We start from the raw sequence: 21,882 nt of genomic DNA, 5'->3' as shown, positions 1-21,882 counted from the left end.
AACCACAGGCAAAAGCTGGGAGTGAGAGCTGTAGTCTTCCTTAAGGAAGAGCACACCAATTCGCTATTTAGTGCCAAACAGTAGAACTTAAGACATACATGCAAGTAACATATAGACCAAGCAGAGTGTATTTAGGAATGTGTGTGTGTGTGTGTGTGTGTGTGTGTGTGTGTGTGTGTATGCATACATGTGATTAACAATCAGTGAAAAAAAGAAGCCATGAGTTTGACGGAGAGCAGGAAGGGGTCTATGGGAGGGTTTAGAGAAAAAATAGGAAGAAATATTATAATCATGTAATAATTTCAAAATTTTTTCAAACTGAGTTTTATCTAGGACACGTATTCCAGTCAGGGCAGGACGTTTGTCATGAAAGCATCCATTGTATTACCTTTTGAGGTAAAGATTATGAAGAATGGAGCATTACAGAAATACACTCTAATGTCCCTGAGGGCCTCTCCAGATTGCCTGCTTAGGAGCAAGTCCGCTCAGTCTCTACAACCTCAGTGTTCTCTCCTTGCTACTGAAAGCATCCTGTCAGCAGGAGGGAATCTCACAGAACCCAGGGCCTACAGTGAGTTCACCTTCCCTTGGTCTACTGATGACAACCGTACCCAACAGCACAATCCACCTTTTGATCTAGCCTCTCTTAACTACGCCAGCTTTGCTTCCATTTTTTTACTTTTATGCACATACTATTCGCATTCTCTGCTGCTCTTGAAAAGTTGGATTGCAGAAGAATTCGCCATTGAGATATTTCTGAAGACAGATGCTCCTCATTTTTTATTGGAAAATAATAGATTTCAACTTAATTAAATTCAGTATGAGATACTTTGAAACAAACCCCAAACTAACTTAGTTAGATGGTCCTGTGTTCAATTTGTTGCATATAAAGAATAACAATTAGAAAACACTACCCAGCTTTCTGTCACTGCAGCTAAAACTGGCTACTTAGGAAGGAGAAAGAGATTTATTTGGACACATGGTCCTAAAGGTTTCAGCTCAAGGTCAGGTGGCCCCATTGGTTTAGACTTCTAATAAGGACAACTTTGTACAGAAATGCAAGAGACACATGTTGGAGCAAGTGAACACTCATATCCCTAAACCAAAAGTTAAAAGACTGAAGATTTCTACACACCACACACATTTCACGTGGCCTAAAGACCTTTCACTAAGAACTAGATCCTAAAAGTTCCACTGGCTCTAAAGGTGCCTCATCCTCCAACACATGTTAGGGACACTCATCCTTGGCTCTCAGTCTTGCTAATGCTGAGACCCTTTAATTTAGTTCCTCATCTTGTGGTGCCCACCTCGCTAACCATAAAATTATTTTTGTTCCTATTTTTTAACTGTAATTTTGCTACTGTTATGAATTATAATATAAACATCTGTGTTTTCTGAAGGTCTGAGACGATGCCTATAGAAGGACCATTCCACCCCCAAGGGTGTCACAACCCACAGGTTGAGAACTACTGGCATAGACAAGATCTCTAGTGTAATAGGCAAGTACCATGTGAAATTATCCATCATGTGCTTCTTTATCAATAGAGTTAGTCATGCAGGTTGATGAAGTTGCATGACTCTGCCATGCTTTTTAGAATACAGTTATACATGCTGAGCTTTGGCACATAGACACTGTCTCGTCCAGGCTCATTTACATACAAAAAAGAGAAATGTGAGGTAAAAGAATAGCTCTGAAATTTTGAGATGTGCCAATATTCATCCAAGAGGAAGACAGGAACCAAAACCAGTCTTCTACCAAAACATTACAAACTTTGTCCAATAGAAAGCTGCAGGGTCAACTTACATGTCAGTACATGTACAGTCCAGGGTCAACTTACATGCCAGTACCATGTGCACCCCAGGGACAACTTATATGTCAGTGCCATGTACACTCCAGGGTCAACTTAAATGCCAGTACCATGTACAGTCCAGGGTCAATTTACAGGTCAGTACTATGTTTTTGTTTTTCTTATTTTCTATTTGTTTATTTTTTCTGTAAAACTAATTTCTCTTTTTCTCATAAAAAAAGTCAAATAGGATATAATGCATTTCTGTATTGCCTAATCCTTCCCAAACAATTTCACTAACTGGGGACAAAGCATTCAAACACGTGTCTATGAGGGCCATAATCATTCAAGCTCCACAGAGAACTGTTCACCATCCTTTTTCTGTCTGAAGTACGTGCTTTGTGGGTAGTAGGAAACCACAAAAGCCTTTCTGTGTGTGCTTCTACATTATAAAGGGTAACTGGCTCTACGTCTAAGTGTCCTTAATCGGTAACTGAAATATTTTTGTTCTCCACAGTGTTCAATATAAAGCTGGATGCCAATGGGTTAGCAGAGCCCTTCGTGGTGTCTGGCTTTCATAAAGGAGAAAGAGGTGTGTTGTTGTTTAGGGGGTAGAAAAAATTGGACATATTTTGCTTTACAACACCCTCTAACATCAGCCTCTTTCGCGGCCCAGGAATAGGCCTAAGCAGTTTCAGTCCCAAGGCCAGTATAGAGCCAGGGTAGAGGGCCAAGCAAACTTGTACGGTTGGCCATCCTGTGACCTGTGTTTTTCCATCTGTCCACTCTGTTTCCATCTGTCAATTATCAGTCCTCTGACGTTAATCCCATTGTCTCTTAATGGGTTAATGGATGAACAAGCTGCAATGGAGCCAAATGATGAAAATCAACGAACAATAAAAAAAGAGCAAATGAATGATTCATGGAACTGTTGAACAAATCTCAAGAGTGTGATGCGCTCTATTCATTGCCAGACGCAAAGCTTACACTGTGTGCAAACTCATTTGACAGACATCTGCTAATGTTTTTTAAATCCCTAAGTGATGGAGAGCAAAGATTATACAAACCTATGAATGCAATAGAATACATAGGATTTTGTACCAAAGAGTAAAAAATTCATATTATTTGCAGGAAATATTTTAAACAAAATAAATTTATTTAAAAGAAAAATGTTGTCTTCATAGCCATGTATATCATAAAATAAGAAATACCATGCAAAGAATCAAAATCCTGACTTCCATTTTTTTATTATTTCTGAACAGTATATACATGAACATCCTGAATTTTTGGTCTTTTTTTCTTTTTTTTATTATTATTAATTTATAAAAATTTCCACTTCCTCCCCTCCTCCCAATACCCTCCCACTTCCCCCACTCCCTCTCCTCCTCCCTCTCCAGTCCTAAGAGCAGTCGGGGTTTCCTGACCTATGGGAAGTTCAAGCTCCTCCCCCCACCCTCCAGGTCTAGGAAGGTGAGCATTCAAACAGACTAGGATCCCAAAAAGCCAGTACATGCAGAGGAAACAAGTCCCAGTGCCATTATCAATGGCTTCTCAGACAGTCCCCATGTCAGCCACAATCAGAAAATCCGGTTTGATCACATGCTCGTTCAGGCCCAGTCCAGCTGGCCTTGGTGAGCTCTCATTAGATCAGTCCCCTTGTATCAGTGGGTGAAGGTACCCCTTGCGGTCCTGACTTCCTTGTTCATGTTCTCCCTCCTTCTGCTCCTCATTTGGACCTTGGGGGCTCAGTCCAGTGCTTCAATGTGGGTCTCTGTCTCAATCTCCATCTATCGTCGAATGAAGGTTCCCTCTGATCCTGACTTCCTTGCTCACATTCTCCCTCCTTCTGCTTCTCATTTGGACCTAGGGAGTTAAGTCCTGTGTTCCAATGTGTGTCTCTGTCTCTATCTCCATCCTTCGCCAGATGAAGGTTCTATGGTGATATGCAAAATATTCATCAGTATGGTCATGGGCCAAGGCCAGTTCAGGCCCCCTCTCCTCTGCTGCCCAGGTAACAATCTGGGGACCTCTCCTTGGACCTGGGAACCCCTCTAGAATCAAGTCTCTTGCAAACCCTAAAATGGCTCCCTTAGTTGAAATATGGTCATTTTTTCACTCCCCCATTACCTTCCTCATCTCCCTCCCTCTCTAAATGAAACCCTTCTTCTTCCCAATAAGTCCCCCTTCCATGGTATGTGTGTGTGTGTGTGTTTGTATGTGTCTGTGTTTGTGTGTGCATGTGTGTGTGCGCATTGTGTGTTTTCGTATGTGTGTGCATGTGTGTGTACATGTGTGTATGTGTTTGTGTGGGTGTTTGTGTGTATGGTGTGTGTGTATGTGTGTTCCACTGAGTGAAGTATAATCATTTTCATGAACTTGGGTGGGACATGATTACTGGAACATGGGCAACTTGAAACTGGCCAAATCACTAAAGAAAATGAAACCCCTCCACCAGCAACCATTAACTACCCACAGTCCTTCAGTGAAAAGTGGAGTCTCATAAGCTGCAATGAGGATGCCCAACCTTGTGAGATTCTTCTGCAAATACACACAGAGGCGATGAGTTTCTGCTTACAACAGCTGTGCTGTGTCGCAAAGACTCTCTTGCAGCATTCCCTCACAGCCTCTGCTCTCCCGCCCTTTGTACACCCTCCCTTCCTCGATGGCCCTGGGCCTTTGACACAGACGTCCTGCTTGGGGCCAATCACTCTCCAATCACTGATTCTCCTCCCTTTAACAAGTAGTGAGTCTCTGTAGGAACCTGGGCCCACTAACCAGAAGGGGAGCTTGGCCGAAAGCGCCTAGGAGCCTGAGAGCAGCACTTGTCTACGGCTATAAACATACCAATTTTGTAAGGCGGAAATCCCGATCTCATATACACTGCATAAATCGCTCCTTACTTCTGTGCCCTGATTTATAAAATGAGAGTCAGAAGCCAATTCTCTGAAACCTGATTGACCCAGCGCTAGAATTCTATGAAGTTATCACGTTGCACCATATGGAATTTCCCAAGTTGTTCATCGTAAGCATTAGCAAAGACCAAGGCTCGCTAAGGGAGGTAGCTGGGGGGCGGGGGGGGGGGCATCAAATGAGGGCGTTTCGTAATGTAAGATGATCCCTGAAGAGGAAGTACTAGTAAAAGTCTTTCTCACCAGAAAAACAGGAGTATCAGATTTAATGAATACGCTGAAATATTGAGCTACACATAACACCTTCTTAACTTAATATTTTAAAACAAAAATTATGCATATTTATGGGATAGCATGTGATAGCCAACACATGTATACATTGTATAATATTTAAATTAGGATTAATGTAACTATACCTCAGAGATGTACCAATCTTTGTAATATAAAACCCAAACCATTTCTTTTAGATTTTTTTGAAATTTTCATAGCATTGTTATTTGTTATGGTCAGTCTCCTATGCAGAAGAATGCCAAATCTTGCTTTCCCAGCTAGATTTAACTTACTGCCTATTAAGTAACCCTCCCTAGCTTATCATTCCCCATTTAATTTTTTAAAACCATTTTCTCACTTTTGGTCCAAATAAACTTACAAAATAAACTTCTCCCTCTCTATGGACTAGACTCCAGGAGGTAAACCCAGTGCTTAGCTATGGATCTCTGCCTCTGCTTCCATCAGTTGCTGATGAAGGTACTATGACGACAATTGAAGTTGCCATCAATATGATTAAAGGGAAAGGCCCATTCAGGCGCCCTCCTCACTATTGCTTAGTTGAGGTCATCCTTGTGGATTCCTGGAAATTTCCCTAGTGCCTGATTTCTCACTAACCCCATAATGGCTCCCTCTTCCAAGGTATCACTTTCCTTGCCCTCCGTCTCTGTCCTTAACCCAACATGACCTTTCTGATCCCTCGTGTTCTCCTCCCTGTTCCTCTTCTCCCTTCCCCCACTCCCTTACCATCCTCACCTCCCCCGACTCTGCCACTTTATTAAAGAAATCTTGTCTACTTTCCCTTCCCATGAGATCCATGTATGTCTCTCTTATGGTTCTCCTTGTTTCCTGTCTTCTCCGGGCCTGTGAACTGCAGGCTGGTTCCACAGAAACAATTGACCTGAGCTAGTGGAAGCTCACTAACTCTGGCCTGACAGCTGGGGAACCTTCATAGGACAGAACTAGGCACTCTGAATGTAGGAGACAGAGTGTGGCTTGGGCAGTTTGTGGGTCCACTAGCAGTGAAACCAGTATTTATCCCTAGTGCATGAACTTACTCTTTGGAGCCCATTGCCTATAGAAGGATACCCTGCTCAGCCTAGATACAAGGGTGAAGGCCTTGGCCCTGTCTCAAGTGATGTAACAGACTTTGTTGACTCCCCATGGGAGGCCTTACCCTGGTTGAGAAGTGGATAGCGAGTGGGGTGGTGAGAAAATGGGGGGAGTGGGAAGATTGGAGATAGAGGGAGCTGAGACTGATATGCAAAGTAAGATTGTTTTAGAAATAAAACTGAAAAAAACAAAAAAATAAAATGAATGAACTTAAAAATAAATGGGAAAGAGAGCAAAAATCTTGGTTCTTTCTGCCAGAAATGAAGCTTCTGCATTTTGCTTTTGCCTCTGATGGTGGATGGAGGATGAGAAAGAAGGGACTTTTTAGGCCAACAGAGCAATGTGAAGTTACTCACATGGTGTGAGCTCAATCTGAAAGCAGCAGCGCTACTCACAGCTTCTTACAAAAACTCCAGAACAGTCTTGCTGTTTCCATTGTACTGGAATATCCCTTTAAATTTCTTGTCTCCATCCTAATCGAGAATGCTCTGTGAAACCAAGGGAAAATAAAAAGGTCACTTCAGGACTTTAAGAAACCCTAAATGGTATCATAGCAAAAGTGAAGCAACAGATCAGTATCATGCAAGGATCAGAAACTTCAGAAACGGTTAAAGCGAAGTGTGGAGAAGACAACTGTTTTGAGATTTTGCTTTAATATCTAAAATCTCTAACGTAGCAGACTTATTATCATTGGAGTCTAATATCAAAATAATACATAGACTATTAAATGCCGTGTATGGAATTGTATTTGACTAACTTTGTGACAACATGACGTAAACTAGAGTCATCTAAGAAGAGAAAACTTCAGTTGAAAAAATTGCCACCATAAGATGACTGACTGTAGGGCATTTTCTTAAACAGTGATGGATGGGGGAGGTACCAGCCCATTGTGAGTGGTGCCATCCCCAGGATGGTGGTCCTGGGCTTTATAAGAAAGCAGGCTGAGCAAGCCATGAGGAGCAATCCACAGTAGCAGCATTCCTCCGTGGCATCTGCATCAGCTCTTGCCACCAGGTTCCTGCCTTGTGTGAGCTCCTGTTCTGTCTTCCTTCAGTGATGAACAGTGATTCAGAATCATAAGCCAAAATCCCTTTCCTCCCCAGGTTGCTTGGATCATGGTGCTTCGTCACAGTAATGATAACCCTAGGTAAGATATATGGTATGCCAATTCTCAAGATTTAATGTTTAGAAATATGAGGACTTAAAAAACAAATAATTCATGAGTGCTTGATTTACTTTCCCTGCAGTCACCAAATGGTAGCTTCCTAAGAGCCTCTTTATGTGCTGTGTTGGGCTTATTGAGTGTATTGAATTTTTCTGCAATAAAAGTATCTTGTAACAGGAAATCTAAATTATGTGGCAGAAATGAACCCTGGAAGCTACTGTCTGTTAAAGATGTTTGGGTTTAACATTATCACTGAAGATGCAAAGTGAGTTTTGAACTAAGCAAAATATGATTACTCGGTCCATTATCTCTTGGAATTTCAGAGCTTCAAAAACCTCAGCTGTCATCAGATACAACCTCCAGGCTGATGCAGAGGCTCACCCTCCCTACCTTGCTAGAAGATTTGTTTCCCAAGCCAGGCTGTTCTCTACTACTTACGACAGAATCTGACAATGTATATTATTGTAAATTTTGTTACCTCTAGCTCCCTGACATCTTTCCTGTCTATTGAGACCAAATTTTGTTTCTCAAGGATCCAAACCAAGAACCAAGTTCTGCCCTCGAGAGTACCAAGGATGTTCTCTTATTTCTATTCATCTGTCCTATGGCAAAATCAGTTAAAATCATGTCTATTACTTGGTTTTCTCAAACTGACTTCAAATTTCTCCTTCCTCTGCAAAAATATGTTTTCATCCTGTCTACCCTTCTTTAACTACTGTAAGATCCCAAGTACTTTCAAACCCTTTATATCTACAAGAAAACACACAGGTTCCAGGATATTCAACTGGCCCTGAGTTGAGCGAGTGATAGGAAATGAACGACAGTCCTCTATTGCTATGGTATTGTGTTCTTCATCACCACGTCGTTCTTTAACATGAAATAACCTTTCAATAAAAATTTTCTTCAAGTCTACGATGAAGAGTTTACATGAGATCAGCAGGAGAGCAACTTTATCAGTGGAAATTTTACATGAGGACCAGTATGATATGAAATTAATCAGGGAATTACCTAGTTAAAAGGAAAGCTATAGATACATAGAAGAGAAACTTGGTGTCTGTTTACATGGCCCACATCACAATCTCCACTTTCATAGGTTGAGAAGAAATAAAGAGAAAAGAGTCAGTGTCGTGTCTTTAATTTGGTCCCCCAGGTTCATGAAGGCATTTGTCCACTTACTTCATGGTTGTTGGTGATGATATCCTATAACTCAAAATAGCCTCAAATGTGCTGTGCAGCGTAGGCTAGCCCATAACGCCTGATTCTCCCGTTTCAAATCCCAACCATCAGGATTACAGTTGTATACCAACATGCTAGGGTAGAACTTGAATGCGTAGTCCCTGATAGACAATGTTTATAAGTGTGACAATTGATGATAACTGGGCAGCTGAGAAAACCAATCTCATTATCATAGCGAGTGGGTTTTTAATGAACTTGCTATCAGCCCATCTCTCCACCTATGCCATGGTGCATTCTGCCGTCCGCAGTGCAGCTGAAGACCCTCGCTGGGTGCCAGCTGTTCTCGGTCTCTCACCCTTTATGGCTCGGAGTCAGATAAATATCTTCCTAGGTATTGTAAGTAGTTTGGACTGGGTGGTGTTGTATCGCAGATGTCTAAAATGAACTAAGCAGCTGCAAAGTCAAGAGGAGGACACAGGGAAGAAAAACAGAACCACAAATGGACCTGGAGAAATTAAGATCCCACCATGTGCGCTCAACAGCAGAAGCCTGCTCCACAGCCCAGAGGTTCCCATTAGTGAAGAGCAGACCTCCCAAGATCACTTCTAACGTCCATCTCAATAACATCTCTTATACAACACGTGGAACACGGGCATTTATTTTTTTTAATACTTTAAGCACCTCCACACTTCAAAGGGTTTTCACTTTGAAGCTGTCACGCACTCCCCATCCCACGCCCAAAAATAGAGCCAGGGTTTTTAGAAGATAACGATTACAGGAATTGTAAGTAAATCTCACCCGAGGTCACAGCTCTAATTATTGCTTCGCACATGGAGAACCTCTGGCTCAAAGCAGATGTGAGCTTCCCAGGACCTATCAGTTAGGAGAAAGATGTGCCCGTAAGCCAGAACAATGGGAAACAGTGTATCCACGCTCTCGTAATGAGGACGGGATTGCATCCGTGAAGAATTCCCACTGACAAAGCCTGGGTTGTCATCGCCTTAGTCCTCCACTGTACTTTTGCAGCCTTGGCTCTGTCGTGTTGCCTCTTCCTGATAAGGAGGTTGTTTTCCTTTCGAGAATAAATAAACAGCCTGAACCAATAAATATCCTTTTATCGCGATTTTATTTTTTCCCAGAATATGGAATACCACACACAAAGAAATTTCTTTTCTCCAAAGTAATAAATATTTATTATAAGACACAAACAGCACACTAAATAAAGTGTGGGGTGCTTTTACTTTCTGTCAGTGCAACGTTTTCTCCAAGTTCATGGGGACATTGACCCAGAGTGGACACACAGAAAAAAATCTGAGTGATCTTGAGCACCAGTTTGGACACTGGGCTGGAGAGTTTTATGTCAACTTGACACAAGCTAAAGTCATCTGAGAGGAGGGAACCTAAACTGAAAAACTGACTCTGTAAGATTTGACAGTTGGCAAGTCTGTAGGACATTTTCTTGATTAGCGATTGATGGGGGAAAGCTCAGCCTATTGTGGGCAGTGCCATTCTTGGACTGGTGGTCCTGGGTTCTATAAGAAAGCACGCTGGGCAAGCCATGGGAAGCAAGCCAGTAAGCAACACTCCTCCATGGCCTCTGCATTAACTCCCGCCTCCAGGTTCCCTGTGTGAGTTCCTGCCCTCAGTGTTTTTGAGGATTTAACTATTTCTTATTTGGAACTGTAAACAAAATAAACCCTTTCCTCCCCAAGTTGCTTTTGGTCATGGTGTTTCATTACAGCCATAATAACCCTACCTAAGACAGACACTAAGCCAATAGTCCAATATAGCATGAGACCACTAAAGTCCCATGCCATGGTACCTACGGAGTCAGCTCTCTCCTTCACAGTTGTGTGAATTTCAGGGACCAAGTAGAGGTTTTCAGACTTGCACGAGAAGCACCATTACCCAATGATGCCTCTCTCAAACCTCAAATGACACTTATCTCATTCACCATTTAATCCAGTTTAAAGGATTATAGTTCTTTTACTTATTTGTTTATTTATTCATTTATTTATGTGTTTGTTTGTTTATTTCTTTGAAGGTAGCTTTTTTAAGGAGACAGGATTTCTCTATGTAACAGTCCTAACTGTTCTGGAACTCAATTTGTAGACCAGACTGGCCTAGAACTCACAGAGATCTGCCTGCCTCTGCCTCCCGAGTGTTGGGATTAAAGACACGTACAACAACACCTTGCTGGGTTGTAAATTCTTATTGCACAGTACTGCATATTAAGATACCCTATTGTGATTGCATGGGCTTGGCGGCTTGGCGAGGAGGCGAAGAATCATCATATCTTAATATGAAACAACTAATTCCAAAATTTTTAGCTACCTGTTGAGAGTATGGCCAACTGGCTCTTGGTCTTTGCTTTGCCCCCATCCTCTGCTTTATTCTGTTACTGTTCACACTAGCATCTTTCTGAGAAGACAATATGGAAAAATAGATGATGCAGAACAATTAAAAAGGATATGAAGATTGGAGGTCACACCTGGATACCATTAACCCTGGCTCTGTGAAACCCTAATCATGTTCACTAACTTGGCTGGCAAGCAAAGGGTAAAGAACTTTACTGTCTCAGTAAAGATAGCATCTCTGGTGTGGCTGCTCTTCTGTGTTCTGGACCTCTTTTTTCCCCTAAAGAACAAGTACTAAAGCCTTTTTTTACCACAAACTCCTCCATTGATTATGAGGACCATTTCTGCGAAGCACATGAAAGTCTCAGGTAGCAACCCTTGTGCCTTCTCTTGCCCTAACAACACAAATCAATAGCTAATTTGCAGAAAAATACACAATATAGGATGCAGAAATGGGGGGCATGAATGTAATCAGAGTGCCCCAACAGACCAAGAGCAGGTTTTGCTGGTCCTCTTAGATGTATAATTGCAATAGGTTGATTTAGATGACATTCTGCCAAAGGCAAGGAACGTATTAGGTGGCCTTTGATGAAATTTCTAGCCTTATAAATTTGATTGTTGGTTCCATGCCCCTAAGATTTGTGAAATTAAAAGGAGGTAGTTAGAGCAGCAAAATTGAGTTGTTTTGGAAAGCATAGTTGTTAAGACTTGAGGCACTATTTTTTTAATGTTCATGCAATTTCCATCATTATGAATAATTGTGAATCAAGAAGCTGGAAGAAATAAGAGATAAATATTTTCCCAATGTTTTCTGCTAAAGATCAATATAAGATATAAGTGATACTGGTCCCTTTGTTGAATTAGTAATAATTTCACATGCAGAACTGCCTGCTGTTGTTTATCCACTAGGATATAATAAGCATCCTTTTATGCATATGACAAAGTGTTAGGAAGAGAAATTCAAGCTTGGAATGGTGGCTAACTCCTTAATCCCGGCACTCTGGAGGCAGATGCAAGTGGATCTCTACAAGTTGAGGTCTGCCTGGTTTATATTGGGAGTTTCAAATCAGATAGGGATACAAAGAGGGATCTCACCTTAAAAAAAAATAATTAAACAAGGAAGGAAGCCATTAGTCACCGACTTTAAATGACTGTGTGTGTCATACTCTGAACTTACACCAACTGATTGACCTCTAAAGTGTCATGGACAGAGTCTCTGATCAGGGTCACTGCCAGGGCTTAAGGAAGCAGAAACCTGGACAGCATAAAGTATCCAAGGCTTCACATCTCCGAGAGGAGGACCCATAGAGGATCCCACAGTGGTCCTCACATCCATCAGCTGTCGCAGTGATGATCTCATAAAGCCTGAGGACAGGCAGAGATGAGAGTGACTCAATTCCACAGAGCAAAACTCATTCAAAGTCTCTTTCAGAGTTTCCTGCCCTCTGCTCTAGTTCACATGCCAATGGCGTTCCTTTGGCTCATATAGCTGAAAGGAAATTGCTGTATGTTCCTGAATTGCCATTATTAATAGCTGAGTCACACTTGATAGCTGAACACAGTAAAGATTTGATTCACCTGTTAAAGAAATAACACTACCCTTAGAATTGTCCGAGTCAGCAGGTATTTGGAAAGCTAGCTTTTTACTCCATTTCCTAACAATGTGTTCTAAAGTACAAATTAATGTCAAACTTTCAGAATGGGTCTTCAGCCTTGATGAAGATGGGGATATACTGGGAAAAAAAGTCTCTTCGCCAGTTTGCCTGGACCACAGTTCATCATTCCTGATTCAATTCTCCTTTCTCTGACTCAATGGGTGTTCCGATTCTAGCTGAATAGCAAACAGCAAAGAGAAAGAAAAACTCAGCATTAGGAGCATTAATGAGATGAGATTATTAGTGAATACTGTAGGCACTAATTTCCTTAGCTAGTCCCATCTCATTCCTTCATCATCATGATCTCGGGAAAAGCTATGATGAACTCCATGTTACAATTGGAGATAGGTAGTCTGTGGTGACTAAGTAGTAAACGCAATGCCAGTGTCCCCATTCTCCAGCTGAAGAAGCTGCCTTTGCCACATCACACAGTATGGTGCTTCTTTCGATGCAAACAGCCACCAAGGTGACCTCATATGTGCTATATCAAGGAGCAAAGTACAGAACCAGGGAGAGGGCTTTAAAGTCCACCAGCATGAGTTCAAATAACGAATGTGGGCCTGTAACAAGATGCATTACCTTGAGCAACATCCCTTAATCTATTTGTGGCTCAATTTCCTTGTGTATTGAAGAGGATACTATCTTCAAGGAGCAATTGAAATTAAGAAAGAACATTGTAAAAGCATCTAATACCATAGCTAATGAATAAAAAATTTTAGTTTGTGTTCTTCCTTTTAAAAAATCAATTAGTTCAATAAAAATAATTTTCCGAAAACATTGGGGAAGTTCATGAAGCAAATGGAGACTAAAGAAGAGGAAAGCATTGGCTGGTTAAGTACTCCCTGGAAAACAGAGGGGGATAAGGTCGTTCGTAGGTGGAGCAAGAGTGCAGAAGAAACAAAGTAGATGGGTCCAGTCAAACCTCTGCTTGTCAAATCTTCTGAAGGTTGTTCTGATAAATAGTGATCTCTTCATGATTGCCTTAGTGTCCCCAGCAACTACTACAGAACGTCCCCCACAGACTCCCTCCTCATGGCAACATACTTAATAATTTTTGTAAGTGAAGGGTTTTTTTTTACATACTCCTCTATACTGTAAAACCTGAAAGTGAAAGGCATGTCTACCTGAATCCCATTGCTCCTCCAAACTGTTTCTCCTCTCCATCCTTCAAAGCTTACTCTACCATCTGTTTTCTTGGTTTACTTTTCTGCCCCCTAATTGCTACTGTCACCTACAAACCATGGTCATCTCTTGTCACTTGTTCCAGATTGTCTGTACTTTTTTTCCACTCCTATTCCTTCTTGTTGAAACATTCAGTGACATCAACACTCTGGTGTCTTGATTCCCTACCTCCTGTGTTCAACAATTAATTTCCCCTTTCCAGTCCAGTCTCCTACTCCATCTTATTATCACTATTACTTCCAACAGCCAAGACTCAAGTTTCTTATTTTGAACACCAGGCTCTAGCCCTTGAGCTAATTCTTCTTTATATTTGTGGCATTTCTACTTCCAATTGTAGACTTCCAACCCACTGAAAAGTAGCAAGCACCCTACATTTCTTCTTGATATTTCATCTCATCTGGATTTTCTTCTTTTCCATTAATTTAAAGATTTTGCTCATACAAGTATCTCCTCTTCTTTGTTGCAATATCATATTTGATCATCACAAAGCTGGGCTGCAGCCCCTCCCACTTAGTAAACACCCTTCTTGCCATCCATCTTTTTTGAGCATCTGGTACTGGTCTCACTAGCAGCATAGCCCCCATAAGGAAACTCTTAGAGAAATCACCTTGGTCTTCTCCACTTCTCAGGTAGGAAGGCCATGCACCACTGCTGCATCCCCATACTATCCCATCACACAGCGGTAGTAACCGTGTCCTTCCAGAAACCCCATCTTCTCTAAGGTCCGAGCCCACCATGCTTCATTGTCTGTCTCTGCTTCGTAGGCTGCCCTTGTCGACTTTGTAGGATGCTTCTTCTGATCTGTGCACACTGTGTGGCAAAGTGACCATAGCCCTCTGATCTAAAATAGCACCCATTCCCCATAGCTCTCATCTAGACCCATGGCTTATGTCCTCCCCAAGGATAATGATGCACTAGTCACCAGCCCTGACCTAGCACTTAAACTCAAGATTCCCTTGTTCTATTACCCATGAGGCATTTGTTAGTCTCCTCCATGCCTCCTCAGTGTAAATGATTGATAATAACTACCCCACTGAAATCCATTTGTCTAGTCAATTATCTCAGTTATCTTGGTTATTTTTACCTTTGCTGGACTCTCCACATTCATTCAATTGGCAAGGCTGGGTTGTAGAACATTCTCAACATGCAACCATGGGGTGAATGGGTAGATGAGAAGAAACCAACAAGTCTGTACAACTGCTTCATGCCATGAAAGGAATTACTAGAAACTGTTCCTTAGAGTTCAAAGACACAAGTGCAGTGCTCATTCTTAGCATGCCTTTGGGATCTCTTGTGAGGAAATGAAACCTGTGATAAAGTCAGCTGCTCAAATTTAGGGCAAGAGTCCCTGCTTCTCAGATTTGATCACTTCCCCTACAGTTACTGGCATGGTAGGCTATTTTGAGATGTCTGATATCTCTTCTGTTAATCAGTTCATTTAAGTGCTGGTTGGCATGTTGAACTTTTTTTTTTTTTTGCTTTTATTGAGCTCTACATTTTTCTCTGTTCCCTTCCCATCAACCCTCTCCCAAGGTCCCCATGCTCCCAATTTACTCAGAAGATCTTGTCTTTTTCTACGTCCCATGTAGATTATATCTATGTATGCCTCTCTTAGGGTCCTCATTGTTGTCTAGGTTCTCTGGGATTGTGATTTGTGGGCTGATTTTCTTTGCTTTATGTTTAAAAACCACTTATGAGTGAGTGCATGTGATAATTGTCTTTTGGTGTCTGGGTTACCTCACTCAAAATGATGTCTTCTAGCTCCATCCATTTTCCTGCAAAATTCAAGATGTCGCTATTTTTTTCTGCTGTGTAGTACTCCATTCTGTAGATATACCACATTTTCCTTATCCATTCTTTGGTTGAGGGGCATTTAGGTTGTTTCCAGGTTCTGGCTATAATAAACAATGCTGCTATGAACATAGTTGAGCACATGTCCTTGTGGCACGATTGAGCATCCTTTGGATATATACCCAACAGCAGTATTGCTGGATCTTGAGGAAAGTTGCTTCCTAATTTTCTGAGAAATCACCACACTGACATCCAAAGGGGCTGTACCAGCTTGCATTTCCACCAGCAATACAGAAGTGTTCCCTTTCCCCACAATCTCTCCAGCATAAGTTGTAATCAGTGTTTTTGATCTTGGCCATTCTTACAGGTGTAAGATGAAATCTCAGAGTTGTTTTGATATGCATTTCCCTGATGACTAAAGATGTTGAACATTTCCTTAAGTGTCTTCCAGCCATTTTAGATTTCTCTGATGAGAGTTCTCTGTTTAGGTCTGTACTAGATTTTTTTTATCAGATTATTTGTCCTTTTGATGACCAATTTCTTGAGTTCTTTATATATTTTGGAGATCATCCCTCTATCTGATGTGGGGTTAGTGAAGATCTTTTCCCATTCTTTAGGCTATCATTTTCTCTTGTTGACCAAGTTCTTTGCTTTACAGAAGCTTTTCAGTTTTGGGAGGTCCCATTTATTAATTCTTTCTCTCAGTGTCTATGTTGCTGGGGTTGTATTTAGGAAGTGGTCTCCTGTGCCAATGCATTCAAGTGTACTTCTCACTTTCTCTTCTATAAGGTTCAGTGTGACTGGCTTTATGTTGAGGTTTCTGATCCATTTGGACTTGACTTTTGTGCATAGTAATAGATATGGTTCTATTTTCATTCTTGGAATGTTGAACTTTTAAGTCATTGCTCTCCAAAGATAAACGTCTAGATTTCTATAATATGTTGATTGCCAGACACTGACTTTGCAACTGGCTACTAGAGTGGAATCTGAAAGCAGGAAAAAAATAACTAATCTAGCTTTGTGTCTAAAAGAAAATATCAACTGTGCTGTATGGTGGTGCAGGAGAATTGTCTGTATTCTGTCGATCATATTTTAAATAAATGCTGACTGGCCAGGCAGGAAGTATAGGTGGGAAAACCAGACAGGAAGTAGAGGTGGAGCAAAGAGAACGGGAGTATTCTGGGAAGCAGGAAGCTCCCTCCACCACTCCTGCCCAGACCACTGAAGAACCAACATGTGAGTTGATAGCTGGAAAAGGTACTGAGCCACATGGCTAACACAGACAAGAATTATGGGTTAATATAAGCTATAGGAGTTAACAAGAAGCCTGAGCTAATGGGCCAATCAGTTTATAGCTTATAGAGATCTTTGTGTGATTTTCTTTGGGACTTGCCGGTTATGGGGTACCGGGCGGGACAGAAACCCCAACAAGCCGGTCCTTCGTGTTACAGTATGGAAGCTGCAGTGAGTGAAGCACAGCCAGCTGTTTCTGGAAACAACCTCTAAGAATAGAGAAGAAATAAGTTGGGTTTTTTTCAATTTATTATTTTGATCCAACTTTTATATTTGTTTTTCAAACCCAATTCAATTTAAAATGTAAGCTACTAATGTTTTTAGGAATAGGAAACATTAATTCACTTTTTGGTACACAAAGAGCATTAGTCCCTATAAAAATGCCTTGAATCATTGCTTTTTCAATAAAAACACTAAAAACTTGAGCCAGGCCTGACTCACATACTCATTAGCATCTTGGGTTTATTGATTGCTGTTCACATTCTTTCTAAGCCCTTTGAATCCAAAGAGAACTTACCAGATGTTAAATGTTCAAACCACTCACTCTAAGAAAATTTTGCCTAAGGCCCAACTCCGCACATTGTGAGTCAATCTTGAGACAGTGAATCCTGACAAGGCCACCCTCGCAGATACCCAGTGGTCATAAGGGCAATCAAGAAGGCAGAAACACAGCCTGTCTCCCTCCCATGAAATGATTCTGCTCAAAACCCTCTCCTCTAAGAAATAAAACACATCATTTCTGTTTCTTTTTCCATTTGAGTATGAGAAAGTTAATACAGATTGGAAGATAAAAGATGCCAAAAAAAAAAGCTATCAACACAAGTAGAAAACTGCAGCAGAGACGAGACACCTGCGTCCATTAAAGTCAGGACTGAGGATGTCACTGAATCTAGAAGGAAGAAGTTTCAGGTGATTATTGGACACTACTGAAAGCTACTGAACAACTCTTATCTCTTGAAGCTACTATTGAAAGCTACTGAACAACTCTTATCTCTTGAGATCCACTCAACAGAGAACAGAATAGTTAAGAACTTGAGTTTGTGGAATGAAATATGCATTATTATTAATATTATTATTATTTAAATAATCATTTATATTAACAAAAATGATAATAACAATTTATAAATGAGGTAGTTTAAACCATTGTTTCCTTTGGATGTCATAGAAACTGTCACATAAGCTACCTGTGCTCAATTCCCAAATAAGTCGCTGAAGTTCAAGAGAACAGTTAATAACTACATCTGTTTTATAGGACTTACATCGAGGAAATTCATAATAATAACTAACAGTAGTATTTATCCATGTTAGGCACTGCTAAAGTACAGTCAGAGTATATGGGCTTGGTCCCTAGAACAGTCGTGAGGTAGATAATATTGTTGTTTCCATGTGGAAGAGGAAACTGAGTGTCAGAAATGTAACCCCAAGAACAGACGTATCAGCCTCACATGAGAGCTTGTTAGAAATACAGACTCTCTCAAGCTCCACCACCTATTACTGACGTAGAATGTGCTTTCAATAATACTGATTTAGTCTTATAATTATTAAAGATTCTAAAGCAACTGAGACCACCTGGTTGGAAGTAATAGAAGAATATGTTAGAGCTTCCAGGCCCTTCTTTCTAGTCGCTGTGCTTTCTTGCCTCTTTGCATTAGATAATGTAAGTGTCTAAAATATAATAAGCATCATTATATTTTGGGGGTGCTTTGTAAATCATTCTATTCAAAATGAGCTTTCGAAAAACTGACTTTGGTGTCACCAAACACAGCAGATAGAAACTTATTTCTGATTTATAGAATATTAAGATTAAAATGCGACAGAAGGACCTAAGAAATCAAGTCTCATTTCTGTGGAAACTGATAGTGAGAGACATACTGAGTAATTTGACTAAGGTAAACCAATAAATGTGGGTGGTAATAAGGTCTGGAGCTTGAATATTTGTAGGTAGGTCAGCCTTTGGCCAGGCAATCGCCGGGTTCTTCATTCTATGCTATTGCACAGAATAAAAAAAAAACTTTTGGATAAGTATGCAATTAGCAGATACCCATAGTATCATATTACTGTTTAAAATGCTCTGTCAACCATGGAGGGTTACTTCTAATGTCTATGAATATAAAATATCCTAAAAATAAGCTTTTTCATAAACCAATTGCTTTCTGTTCAGTAGCAGATATGTTTCATGGGCATTTCCTGCCATTTGACCAGAGCATTGATGCAAAACTGGTGTTGTGTAACACTGTAAACTTTGAGCAATAGTGTACCACTCCCCGCCACCACCAAAAATCTTTCTATGCGACATTAATCCTTACCATTCTATCCATGTTCATAGATAACGTTTTAAAAGATGCCAATGCTTTGATCTTTTACAAATGACATCATATTCTCATAAATACTTGTCTTCTGATTAGTTAACCCAAGCTTTACTTCCTGTCTGCTATCTGTACACTGTTAGTCCTCTTACTTCTGTAAAAGTGACATCTACTCCTGACGGTCCTTTTCTCCTTCTCTAGCTATAGTCTTTCAAGATGCTCGGTCATGCAAAGTACATATAGATCAACCCTTCTGCATTGTACTCTGCTCAAACTGTCCAAATACATTTTTTCTAAAACCATTTCATTAAAAAGTATTGTTGAAGATAAATAAGATATTTTTCTTTTTTAAATTAATTTTTGAAGTTAACATACAAAGTAATGAGCTCCATTATGGCATTTACACACACACACACACACACACACACACACACACATACACATACACACACATACACACACACACACAAAACCACACACAGAGAGATGGTACAGATAGAGGAGAACAAATGCTGACAAGGTTGTGGAGAAAGAGGAACACTTATTCACTCTTGATGATAAAGCAAATTGGTGCAACCACTCTGAAAATCAGTTTGTAGAATAATCAAAAAAAACCACACAAACAAATCTACAATATGATTCAGGTATACCTCTTCTTGGTATATTCCCAAAGGGGTCAGTACTCTACTCTAGAGATACTTGTTCATCCATGTTTACCACCACCTTGTTTCCAATAGCCAAGAAATGGAAACAGAGTTTTAACAGACGAATTAATAATGAAAATGATTGCATATGCACAAAAGAACACTATTTAACTGTAAAGAAAAAAATAAAATTTGCCAATAAATATATTCACCTAGAAAACATTATATTCAGTGAGCCAGCCCAGACACAGAAAGACAAATACCACATGCGCTCTTTCATCTGCGATGGTTAGCGCCACGTCTTCAGACATAATAACTACCAGTCCTAATTAAGAAACACCTGTTTACAGCATATGGCAACCATCACGGAAAATCACAAGCGGACACAACGCAGACAATGAATCCCATCCCAATCAATACATCTATGTCACAACTCCTGCAGCTATGGCCCAGTAAACATCACAAAAAAGGGGACAGAAAGATTATACCAGGAAGTCTGCTGTGAAACAGTCTCTCCTAGAAAGAGTTTCATAAACAATGTCTGAGCAACGGCAGTATCAATAGAAATGCTAATGCAGAAGGGAGAATTCATGAGACCCCACCCTTAACCAAAGAACTAAAGGTAAGTAATGACTGCTGACGGGAGACTCATCCTGTCTCAGGGATGCATTATCAGTTTTCTATTACAGAGCAGTCAGTCCTGAAATCACATAAACACAAACAGCAAAAACAGGCTTGGCAGGCTGTGATTATTTATTTGTGTAAATGCATATATGAATGTGTGTGTGGATGTAATATCAAGCAAAGAAAAATTTTAGAATAATGAGAATTGACAGGAATCAGAGTATTTTGTAACATTCATTTTTTAAATTGTTGAACTTCAAACACTATTTCATTCCAATACTGGAATATTATTCCAATATTTGAGAGTGGGGTATCATTTTGAGGGAGGGGCTGGGGGAAGAAAAAGGAAGGGGAAAGTGTTGTTTTTAATTCAAGATGTATTATAAAGCAATACAAATCTTTAAAAAATCAGTTATTTCCACTGAAATAAAGTGTACCTGAAGGCACCCCTGTTTTCATTGTTGCAAAAGTCTGACCAGAAGTAAGGTAAAAATAAACTGCAAGTTTTAAAAAGAAAAGATTAGCATTGTTTTCATGTATTATGCTTCTTTCTTTTCAAATGAGGTAATTTATTTAAAAATTTTTAATAATCTAATGATCCGAAAATCTACAGTGTTAGTATTCAGGCATCCTTACTGGCCTGCCCTGAAGGTCCTAACACGATACGTCCTCAGCTGTAGCTACCAAGGGCACTTCCTGTGCACGTTCGCTGCGTTCCCTTTTAAACGGTGGGCCTCGCCCTCCTCCCATTTCTTCCTTTCTCTCTTTCTCTCTCTCTCTTTCTCTCTCTCTCTCTCTCTCTCTCTCTCTCTCTCTCTCTCTCTCTCTCTCTCTCTCTTTCTCTCTCTCTCTCTCTCCTCTTCTTTTCTCTTCTTTTCTGCTGCTTTTGTCCCCAGAAGCCAGTCTCCCCTCTTCCCTCTCCCCTTTTCCCATTCACTTTCCCCCAATAAAAAAGCCTCCTCACCTGAGCTCTATCACATGGTGTCTTTCTCTCATGTATGGGTTTTTTTTTTCAATTACAACACACAGGTTTAAAAGTATGTTAAATAGTTTTGGGTGTTGGCCATCATATGAGATAAGCCTTTATCACTGAGCTATATCCCCAACCCTTAAAGGGAATTATAAACAATCTTTAAGCTATTGGTCCAATTTGACGGCCTGGATACATACTCTAAGATTAAACATTCAGCTTCAAAAAGCTAAGTTTTGCTCCACAAGAAATGGAATATATGCTCTAATATTTCCTACTCGTGTGATGAACCTGCATTTCATAAGAGTTTAGTTCCCATTCTCTTGTTTGTTGTCTATTTTTGTGTTCAAGGGAGAAATGGGATTCTTTGTCAAAGGCTTTTTGAGTCTTCTGAGAAAACCTCGTCATAAATAGCACCATATATTCAGTAATCACATCTATTCATTTACTTGTCCATTTAGCAGAGCATAGTCTAACCCCCAGAATAAAAAGATATGCAGAAAGGATACCCAAATGAAGTTTTGTCTAACCTGCCTTATTTTCTAGTGACAAAAATGGACATTGTCCTATACGTTCCTATATATACAGTGTGTTCCTATAATAACAGTGTGTGTTTGGAGACCATAAAGAAAGCAGATGGTCA

At 40.3% G+C, this 21,882-nt stretch overlaps 1 long non-coding RNA gene across 1 annotated transcript in view; it reads right to left on the bottom strand.

Moving 5' to 3' along the window:
• LOC146891572 (uncharacterized) overlaps positions 1-21,882 on the bottom strand; it is a 55,901-nt gene that overhangs the window by 7,289 nt on the left and 26,730 nt on the right. Inside the window, exon 2 of the long non-coding RNA XR_014997183.2 lies at positions 6,433-6,564. This is a non-coding gene — a long non-coding RNA (uncharacterized LOC146891572). The remainder of the gene's footprint in view (positions 1-6,432; positions 6,565-21,882) is intronic.

Source organism: Myodes glareolus, chromosome 15 (genome assembly GCF_982192425.1).
Source record: "Myodes glareolus chromosome 15, mMyoGla1.1, whole genome shotgun sequence".
Taxonomy (NCBI): Eukaryota; Metazoa; Chordata; class Mammalia; order Rodentia; family Cricetidae; genus Myodes; species Myodes glareolus.
This window is presented reverse-complemented; position numbering and strand designations above follow the sequence as displayed.